This window comes from Mus caroli, unplaced genomic scaffold, assembly GCF_978045245.1.
Source record: "Mus caroli unplaced genomic scaffold, Mus_caroli_1 scaffold_12, whole genome shotgun sequence".
Classification (NCBI taxonomy): Eukaryota; Metazoa; Chordata; class Mammalia; order Rodentia; family Muridae; genus Mus; species Mus caroli.
Window position 1 is genome coordinate 80,314,787 of NW_028227267.1, and position 10,098 is coordinate 80,324,884.

Consider the following 10,098-nt stretch of genomic DNA (forward strand, 5'->3'; position numbering starts at 1 on the left):
GCTCATACTCAAAGTGAGAAAATGTAACCTTTGTTCCATAAACAGCAGAAAGTGGGGTGCTGATGTTGTCTTTGATCATCAGTTACTATAAATTTACCTTTCAGTTTCTACTTTCAAAACATAAAAGGAATTCTATAAATGGTTTGTGTTAAATCTTTGAAGTAAATTTTGATATGTTCCAAATATATCAAGGATGATTTAAACATCATAACCTTTAGTTACATTATTAAGTTAAATATAACCCTATACATGTGTATCATGTAAAACAATTTAGAATATTTCTACTCAAAATTGTATAGTAAGAATAGATCAAAAGTGTACAAATAAAACCATTATCTGTGGGGTCAGATATTTTCACCTTCTTGGATGGTATTTATGTGTATTAAAAGTAAGATAAAAAATATAAATGAAATTACATTTGCTACTAATTTCTTGTGCCAATAACTGGCATGGTAATTTCACAACATCCTTGTAAAAGTCCCCTATCATCATTAGCTGTTTGCTTTTAACTTTCTCTAGTCATATTCCAATGACTAATAAACTACTGGGAAGATTCCATCCTAAAGGCAGATTAAGAGACCAGCCAATCACCTAGAATTACCTAGTTTGGAGGGCTGAATCTCACTGTGACTTTGCTATTCTTTCTTTATTCAAGGGTATGCAAGTTATTTCTCATTTATATTTTCTCAAGCTCTGTTAATTTACAGAGTTTTTAAAAATCTGTCATGTATAATCATCTCCCAATCAACCTATATATATGAAACTTTTAGGCTCTTCAAAATTAAATTGTGTTCAAATAGATTATAAATGAGAATCCTACCTGTACCTATTTTTCAATAATCTGATAAGGGAGAGTAGGTATTCCTTTTGAATGATGATACTCTTGTGAAAAATTTTTTGGGGAAAATGAAAAATCCTTTAAAATTATTTAGACAGACCATTTTCCTTTGTATTTCATGTGCTCATCATTTCTCTTAAATCTGTTTTAAGCTGTGTACACTTTATAAGCATAATGCTTTCTCTCTTTTTTTGTCTTCAATTTAATTCTCATAATAACCTAAAAAGACATAGAAATGTCTTCTATGATAACAAACAACCACAAACCAGAGCCATACAAGCATTAACTGTATCTGGTGCCACAGTAAACCATCTCTTGACTAAATTAAACTTAGAGTTCAGTAGCATGTTTTATAGAATTTAACAAATTTTATTTTCAAATAATCAAATGGATTGAGAAGATGCCTCTGCTAATGATTTTCTTTAAAAAAGACATACCTTGGAACCCATTTATGTTGTTCTAGTTTTTTTTTTTTCATTTTTCTCTCATGTAATACAACCCAACAATTCCTCCTCTCTCTCCACTCCTCCAACTCCTGCACTCTCCCCAAGATCCACTGCTTCTCCATTTGACTTGAGAAAACAGTTGTGTTCTTCTGGTATCCTCACCACCTCTAGCTCATAAACTCCCTCCGTATCCATCTTCCTCAGGGTTTCCTGAACTCTGGCTAATGTTTGGCTGTGGGCCTCAGTATGTGTTCCTGTCAGCTGACAGAGGAATGATGAGAGTAGGGCTAGGCACAATCTGAGAAGAGCAGAATATCATCAGAAATAATTTCACTGTTTTTTTTTTTTGTTGTTGTTTTTGTTTTTTTTTGTCTAAAGCTTGGTTTCTTGAGTTTCCTGTTCCTGGACATACAGGCAGTGTGGCGATGGACTCCCATCCAAGTTAGAACATTTCACTGGTTAACCATTCCCACAAGCTCTGAGATACCAATTGCCCCAGTGCATCTTGCAGTCAGGACAGTTATGGGATGAAGTTTTGTAGTTGGGTTGGTGTCCTGGTCCCCGCACTGGGATTCTTGCCAGGAAACCTATGTGTGTGACCTTAAAGAGGACTCCTAGTCACGGAAGATACCAAGCCTGAAGAGGCCATCTTTGGTAATCTGGCAAGGTTCTCAGCAATATGCCATCCCAAATTTTGAAATTTATAAACACTGTAAAATATTATTTTTGAATACTTTGAAGTATAGCTGCCATATATTTATGTCCTTATTTTATAAAATATTAAGAAACCATTACAATGCTTTTATTGTTTAAAACCTTTTAACACAAACTGAAATTCTGCTACTAACATCAGAAAATTCATATTGATGTTCAAGTCAATCAGTAATATCTGCCTATGCTGTAGTAATTTGCAATTATTTATATAAACCTAAGATTGATTTGTAATATACATGAGCTTAATTTTATTCCAAGAATATGAATTTATATAGTATAAAATTTATATAATATAGAGCAGTTTGCTAAACTTAAAACAAGTGTTACCTTATTACTACATATAATGAGCCTAGTATATGAATGCATTTTGCTCTAAAATATTTTTTATAATGCATGATTCATTTGCCCTGTTAGGGATTGAACTAAATACATATTTATAAGTTCCAGCATATGTTGCTTCCTTTATTCAACAGTTGCAACAATGCATTATATTATACTTTCTTAGCTCTTTAATGTTCACATCTTGTAAAGTGCATTTTGTACCAGAGTTATGCTGAAGTGCAGTTTCGATGGTATTCTAATGATTATTTCAGTACAGCATTCTCAGTAATTTGTACTTGCAACATTATCCGCCTTATATTACACTGTCTTCATAAAGAGTTTGGAAGTAGATGACTAATTTATGATTTTTATGATGCATTCAATAATTCCTGAATGATGCATAAGAAAAAGTAACCATTTTGCAATTGTTTTCCAAGAAAATATAATTTTAATTGCTTTTTCCTAACCAAAAAAACCATTAAAGATTTATTTTAGTGATTTTACAAAAGCAAAATATATATAGTGTAGGCTTAATACAATATGGACAAACAGTGATGCAAAAGATCTTACTTCCTATGCTGGTCACCCCAGTATTTGTCTTGATTAATACCAAACTACCCTTAAGAGGAAACGTTCATAAATTGACCACTGTTTTAACTTTTGGTACTTCTGACAAATGTATAGTAATGAATTATTCTTGTATGTTCCTATCTCTTTTGTTGGGAAAGGTACTGGATATTGAGTTTTCCACTTTCTACTATTGATCTATATCCTCAGTCCTTTGTTTATAGCTTTTGAGAGCCAGTCTTATCAGATTGTTGAGCTATATGGGAGGTCATCCATTACCCTATATAGGTCTTAAACCTATGATCTCCTTCTTCAGCTTCTAGGAATATTGAAACTACTGAGTACATCCAGAGCACCAGGCTCATTTTTCTTATACTAATGTTTCCCTTCCATGTTAACTACTTTGGGAGGAAGAGAGGAAGGATACGGGAAACAAGGGGGTAAGATCAGGCATGAGAGGATACAGGGAAGATATACAGAAGGTTCAGAATTTGAACAGAGGTGTGTTAACAATGTGGGGTGGGGAACTGGTAGCTACCAGCAAGTCCAAGATTCCAGGAAAGCAATAGGCTCACAGGTCCCAACAGGGATGAGATGTGCAACAAAGGAGAGGGAGAACCTGTAGAGACCTTATCCAGTGGTTAGGCAAGGCCCGCGTTTGGGGGATGGGGCCACTCACTCATCTCCAAATTTGTAACCAAGAATGGCTCCTGTCTAAAGGAAATACGGAGACAAAAGAGTAGAGCAGAGACTGAAGGAAAGGACATCCAGAGACTGCCCCACCTGGGGATCTATCCCATATGCACACATGAAACTCAGGTACCTTTGCTGATACCGAGAAGTACTTGCTGACAGGAGCCTGTTATAGCTGTCTCCTGAGAGGCTCTACCAAAGCCTGACAATTACAGAGGCAGATGCTTGCAGCAGCCAACCATTAGACTGAGCAATGGTCCCCAAGTGAGGAGTTAGAGAAAGGATTGAAGAAGCTGAAGGGGTTTGTAACCCCATGGGAAGAACAACAATATCAATCAACGAGACCCCCAGAGCTCCTAGGGAATAAACCATCAACCAAAGAGTACACATGGAGGGACCCATGGCTCCAGCTGCATACATAGCTGAGGATGACATGGTCTGGCATCAATAGGAGGAGAGGCCCTTGGTTCTGTGAGGGGTGGATGATGCCCCAGTGGGAATGCCAGGGGAATGCCAGGGTGGAGAGGTGGGAGTAGGGTGGGTAGGAGGAGAAGCACCCACATAGAAGCAGGGGAAGAGGGATGGAATAGGGGTTTTCCGGAGGGGAAACTGGGAAAGGGGATAACATTTGAAATGTAAATACATAAAATAGCCAATAAAAAAGGATAAGATAGAGAACATAACTGATAGAAAGTCACTTAAAAATTCTCCAAGAGTGCTGATATGAATTATCTAAAATGTACAGAAAATTCTGATGTGATCTGAAGATGTTCCACCAGTTATGAATACTCTTGGCACAACTGAAAATATGTGGTATTCATTTGGCCTCCATAGTGCTATGTTAAGCACTATCAATATAGCTGAAAACATTTAAATTATTTTATCACCTCGTTAAATTTCTATTAATTGTCACATAGTTTTGTATAAATTCAAATTTTAATGCAATTTTTTGTTTCATATTGTGTCAGTGTCCTATGAATTGCATACAAATTTTTATTCAAATTTTATTACATGCATTTATGTGTGAGAGAGGGAGAGGGAGAGAGGGAGGGAGAGAGAGAGAGAGAGAGAGAGAGAGAGAGAGAGAGAGAGAGAGAGAGAGAGAGAGAGAGAGAGAAGGGGAGAATAGGATATAACACTTCTGTCCTTCGACCATGGAGACTTGGATGATTAAATTCAGTTTGTCAGGATTGGTATTAAGTATTTGCACCTGCTGAACAATGTTTTCTCCTTTATAACCTACACTTTTAGTGTATAAGAATCTAATTTTCGTTAAGAATATATTTTTCCAGTGGAGAGTAAAATGGCCACACAACGTTTCTTCTCTTTCTATTCAATCTTTTTTGTTGTTTTGCTTTGTGCTACTGATATTTTTATGCATGTTACTGATAATGATACATTGCTGGTATTCTCTGAAAATCTCTACTATTTTCTAGCTATACTTAGATTCTTATAGTTCTCCATGGAAAAGAACTGGGGACTCATTCAAACTTACCTTGAGTCAAATTTTTCTCTCAAGTATCCTAAGAATCTCATCAATGATGAACATCCAAGGACCAGCACTAATCTGGAAATCAGTGAAGGATTGTTACCATCTGGGATAGTTTCCTTACCATCACAATGATCCACATTGAATGATGGTAGTCATCTAGCTGTAATGAGAGTCTACATCATCCCACCAGGTATGTACTGTAAATCTGCCAAAACACTGGCCACATTTAAGGCATGAGTAACATTGTGGAGACCAGGAGAAAATAAATACTGAGCTACAGATAATTAGTAGTTGTAATTCTGAATAAATCTCCTACAACATGATCCCTTGTGAGGGTAACCACACAAAACCACTGGATTTCAAAGTTTCCAGGTAGGATGAGATCATTGTTTAAAGGTATACTATTTGACAGATGAAAGAATGGACTATAGTGTAAGCTGTGCTATACTCTCCCCTTTGTCATCTGGATTCAACTCTATATATAGACTGTGGACTGCTAAAGGTATTTAGGTATGCTTTTTTATTGTGCTTTTCTCTTTGTGAGACTCTGCTTACTGCCTTCAACAAGCTAAATTGGTTATCCAAAGAACTAGCCTTCAGATACATTCTTACCAACTCTCAGGGACCACCTCGGTTCTGTCCAACAGTCTTGGAAATATATTGATTGATTTCTGATGCTCAGAATCAAATGGTTCAATATGGCCTGCTCATCAGTCCATGTAACCCTTCCCATACATTGTTTCTAAGCCTACTTCCTAGCAAAATTTGCTCACAAATCTTGGTCTCATAGTTTGTTTTTCTAGAAATACTGGCCGAAGAAGCTCTATAAAGACAATCACATCTAACTACATGTGATTTCAGTTCCTTGAATATGTTGTCATTGTTATAAGCCAAAAGATTCATGCTCAAAGATATCAACAAATATCTCATTATGATATAATTTTGACTTATTCATCCATCTGTTTTGAATTCACCATTTTCTAATATTTGTTTGAAAAATTTAATACTTAACCTTTTTATCAAGTTTTGCATTGATTGCTTTTGGAAAATTGAACAGTAAGCCTAATGATACTTCTAAGAAGGTTTTGAAAGATAAATTCAGTTTATTCAAACTGATTTACAAAATACCACTCAGTAGCTCTAATCATTTGGTGATGTGGCTGTCGTTTTCCCTATAGCTTAACATAAAGGAGATCAAGAGTCTTTGCATATTTGACAGTTTATGAAGCAGAGCCAGCAGCTCAGCTGCAGTCTAAGATTAACCTATGATACTACGGTATCAAAGGTATTAATTAAAACACTGAAAACAAGTGTGATTTTAAAAGAATATTTCTTTTGTCTTCTATTTCTAAATTGTAAAATTAATGATAAAGTACAGATAAATTGAATAATAATTAAATATCTTTTTGTTTTGATAAAATTTGCTTATAGAAACTTTAATACGGCTAAAATGTGACTACTCAAAATATCCTAAATTAGAGAAAATAGACATAACACAGTTGTAATTTTCTTTAGACTATATATGTTCAATAGGAAATGAAGGACATTTTGTGGCATAATTTATTTCTAAATAAATAAACATAAAATCAAGAGCAATTAAAATTAGCAGTGGGGAAGTAATACATATAGTTTACTGATTTTTGTTATCAAAGTAAGCAAAGTTTTATCATATGATCTATCATCGACACTTCAGCATTTTGCCAAATGAATAAAATTTATATCTACATAAAATCTTAAACACAGATGTTTAGAGCAGCTTTATTCATAATTGCCAAAATCTGGAAGCCACCAACAGCCTTGCAATGAATAAATAAACCATGATAAATCTAAGCACTGTAATACTAAAACAGTGCTAAAAGTAAATCACATATTAATCACTGAAAGAGTAGAGTGGGAAGTAAGTTTTTTTAATCTGAGTTAAAGACACCAATATCGATAAGTTATACATTGTCAAAAAAAGGCAAAAATATATAGACAGTGAAAAGTCAATAATTATGGTTGAAGAATCTCAGAATTTTAGACCAGAGTGAATTTTTAGGGCCAGGAAATATTACTTCACACCAAAAGGAGAAATAGATATAATAATGACTTGAAGCCAGACAGTGGTGGCACACGCCTTTAATCCCAGCATTTGGAAAGCAGAGGCAGGCAGATTTCTGAGTTTAAGGTCATCCTGCTCTACAGAACGAGCTCAAGGACAGCCAGGGCTGTACAGAGAAACCCTGTTTCAAAACTCAACAAACACACAAACACACACACACACACACACACACTCACACACATATATATACATACATACATATGTATATATATATATATATATGTATATATTATATATAATATCTATATAAATAACTTGTATTACACCTCTCAAATTAATAACAGCCTAAATAAAACTCTGGCTTTGTGTATTATATATGTTCATTGATTTTAATGAATTTATTTCTCTGGTAGGAATGCTGCTGGAATGAGGGTGGTTCTTCATGTGATGAATCTAAGAAGGACTTAGAAATCTCATTTGTATCTTTTATATTTTCTGTAATACAACATCATCCTCAAAGAAAATATACTGTTAATTTACTTTTAAAAATCTATGTGTGAATAATGTATTACTTTGTAGAACAGTGTTGCACAACATTTTTTTCCTCTTGATGCAAGAACAGCCCACATAGTAAATGTATTAAATTTTACAGACCATCAACAGTTTCTTGTGCATAGTATTCAGTGAAATATATATGTTTTCACTTCGATTCTTTTTTTTAAATGTTTTTGCAATATTTATCTTTCTGTATCCAATTTTTTTCACATATTTCCACTCAGATTCATTTCCAGCAAAAGACATCACTTTCAAACATGGGGAAATCTTAACCATTTGTAGGAAAAAAATCACCTAACTTTAGCTCATCAATTAAGTCTAGTTATAAGATGGTAAGATCTCACTTGAATGTTTATTCCATTCTCTTGCTTTCCATGTTTTTTAGTGTGTATACTACCTGAGTCACATCCCTTATATTTTTACCATGAAGTCCCCCACTAGTCTGAGCGATCTGACAGCTAAGGGCCTCTTGAATCCATGGTATCCAGGACCAGGGCATCATCTGGGTTCTGTGAATTCTTCTGAGGCATTCATTACATAGTTTAACATTAAAATGTGTCATTCTTTTACAAAAGGAAGTCATTGAGGAATAGTTTATTATTTCTTAAAAATCTAGTTAAATAAAATGTGAAAATAAAATGTGGTGCTTAGTACTCAAAGCATGTGTAGCCATAAGAGAATATATATTCTAAAAGTATTCAGGTCTTGTAATTTTCCTCTTACTTGTTTTAACATCTGTCTTTTCCCTTTGGTAAATTGCTGACAAGTTAATCATAGTTTGAGTCTCAGTAGACTTGCTTGTGTGTTTCTCTCAAATTTTACCAGGCAATACTTTAATTTTTATGATCAATTTTATCTATCTATACATTTTCAGTATAAGCACATATGGAAATTTTTACTTACCAAACATGGCAATGGATTACTAAACTACTTGAGAGACTTTAGAAGCTTGGAATTTGATGTAATTCCTAACGAGCTATAATTAAGGAGTGAATACAAATGATACATCCTTGTACTAGTTCATATGCTTTTGTCGTCACAGGCAATTCCCTTCAAATCACCTTTCTCTCCTTTGCTAGCTGCTCTTCATCTCAGCCTCCCCAGATTCCTGCAGCAATGGATCACAAGGCACAAGGACTGAATGATAGAAATGAAGCCAATCTATTCTATGGTCTATCATGGAATAGTGTTTTTACCACAACGGCAAGTTTAGTACCGTAAGTTTATGGAGTTATGAAACCCAGTGATTTGGCAAAGTAGTAGTCTGGCATTACTTTGTTGCCAAGAAACTCTTGTACTGTTAAAATTATCATGACCATGGACTGTAAAATCTAGCAATGAGTTGGACCAAGCTGATGAGCTTTCGATTTCCAACTCTAGTGTTCTAGGGTGATATGGACAAACAGTACTCGTTTTAATAGTAAGGACAGTGAGATATGCTAGGTGCCATTAAGGTCCAGGACAGGAAGAAATAGTTATTTAGTTTGACACTAATGACTGACGTCAATAAAATGAAACGTTCTTCATGATATAGTACTTTCGGCTTGAGTTGTAAACTATCAAGTGATCTTGGATAGGTCTAATCAGAGAGCAATAATAGTGTAATTCTGCACTCCTGATTATCCTCATGGGACTCCTTCTTGCTTACTTTTCCATCAGAAGTCAGCTTAGCACCCTCAGAGATTTTGAAGAAAGAAAAAGATTAAAATTAATATCAATGACAAAACTATGAGTGTGATCACAGCCAACAGTGGCAGCTTAGATAAACTGAGAAATAAAGATGATCTGTTGTTAATGGTGATAATGTATTGGAGTTCTGAGCATAAATAATTGTGTGTGATAAGTAAGTATCATAGCATTTTAAAATATGAAATGCATATATAAAGTAAATTATAAGAAATTCTAAGGAAAAATCAAATACCAGACAGAATTTCCCTAACATTACGATGCAAATAAATATAAATTTAAAAACCTTCAAAAGCTAAGGCATGTTCCTTATGTAGCTCCTAACCATGAATAAAACTTCTTCTGTATGAATTTTAATGAATGAAATCTAGCCAAAGTAATGGCAGAAGGATGATGATGGAATAGCTGTGTCCTATCTTTAAAATATTTCAATTTGGTTGTATTACAATTTGATTTTCATATCTTCAGCCTTATCAAACATATTCTCATAGCAAAAGGAAGAAAAATTCAATTTAAAATTAGCTATATTTAATGCCATATTGAACTACATGGAAAAATGCTGATAAAATAATAGTATGATTATAATGATTAAAGAATTCTAGATATTTGCCTTTCAAATTTTAATTAGGGGGCCACATTGGGCACGAACTCCATGGATGTTCCCACAGTCCACAGAGGACTCTCCACACCACAGGCATCCTAGCACACCCAGGATCTTAGGATCACTGGTGAGTGGAACGCAACA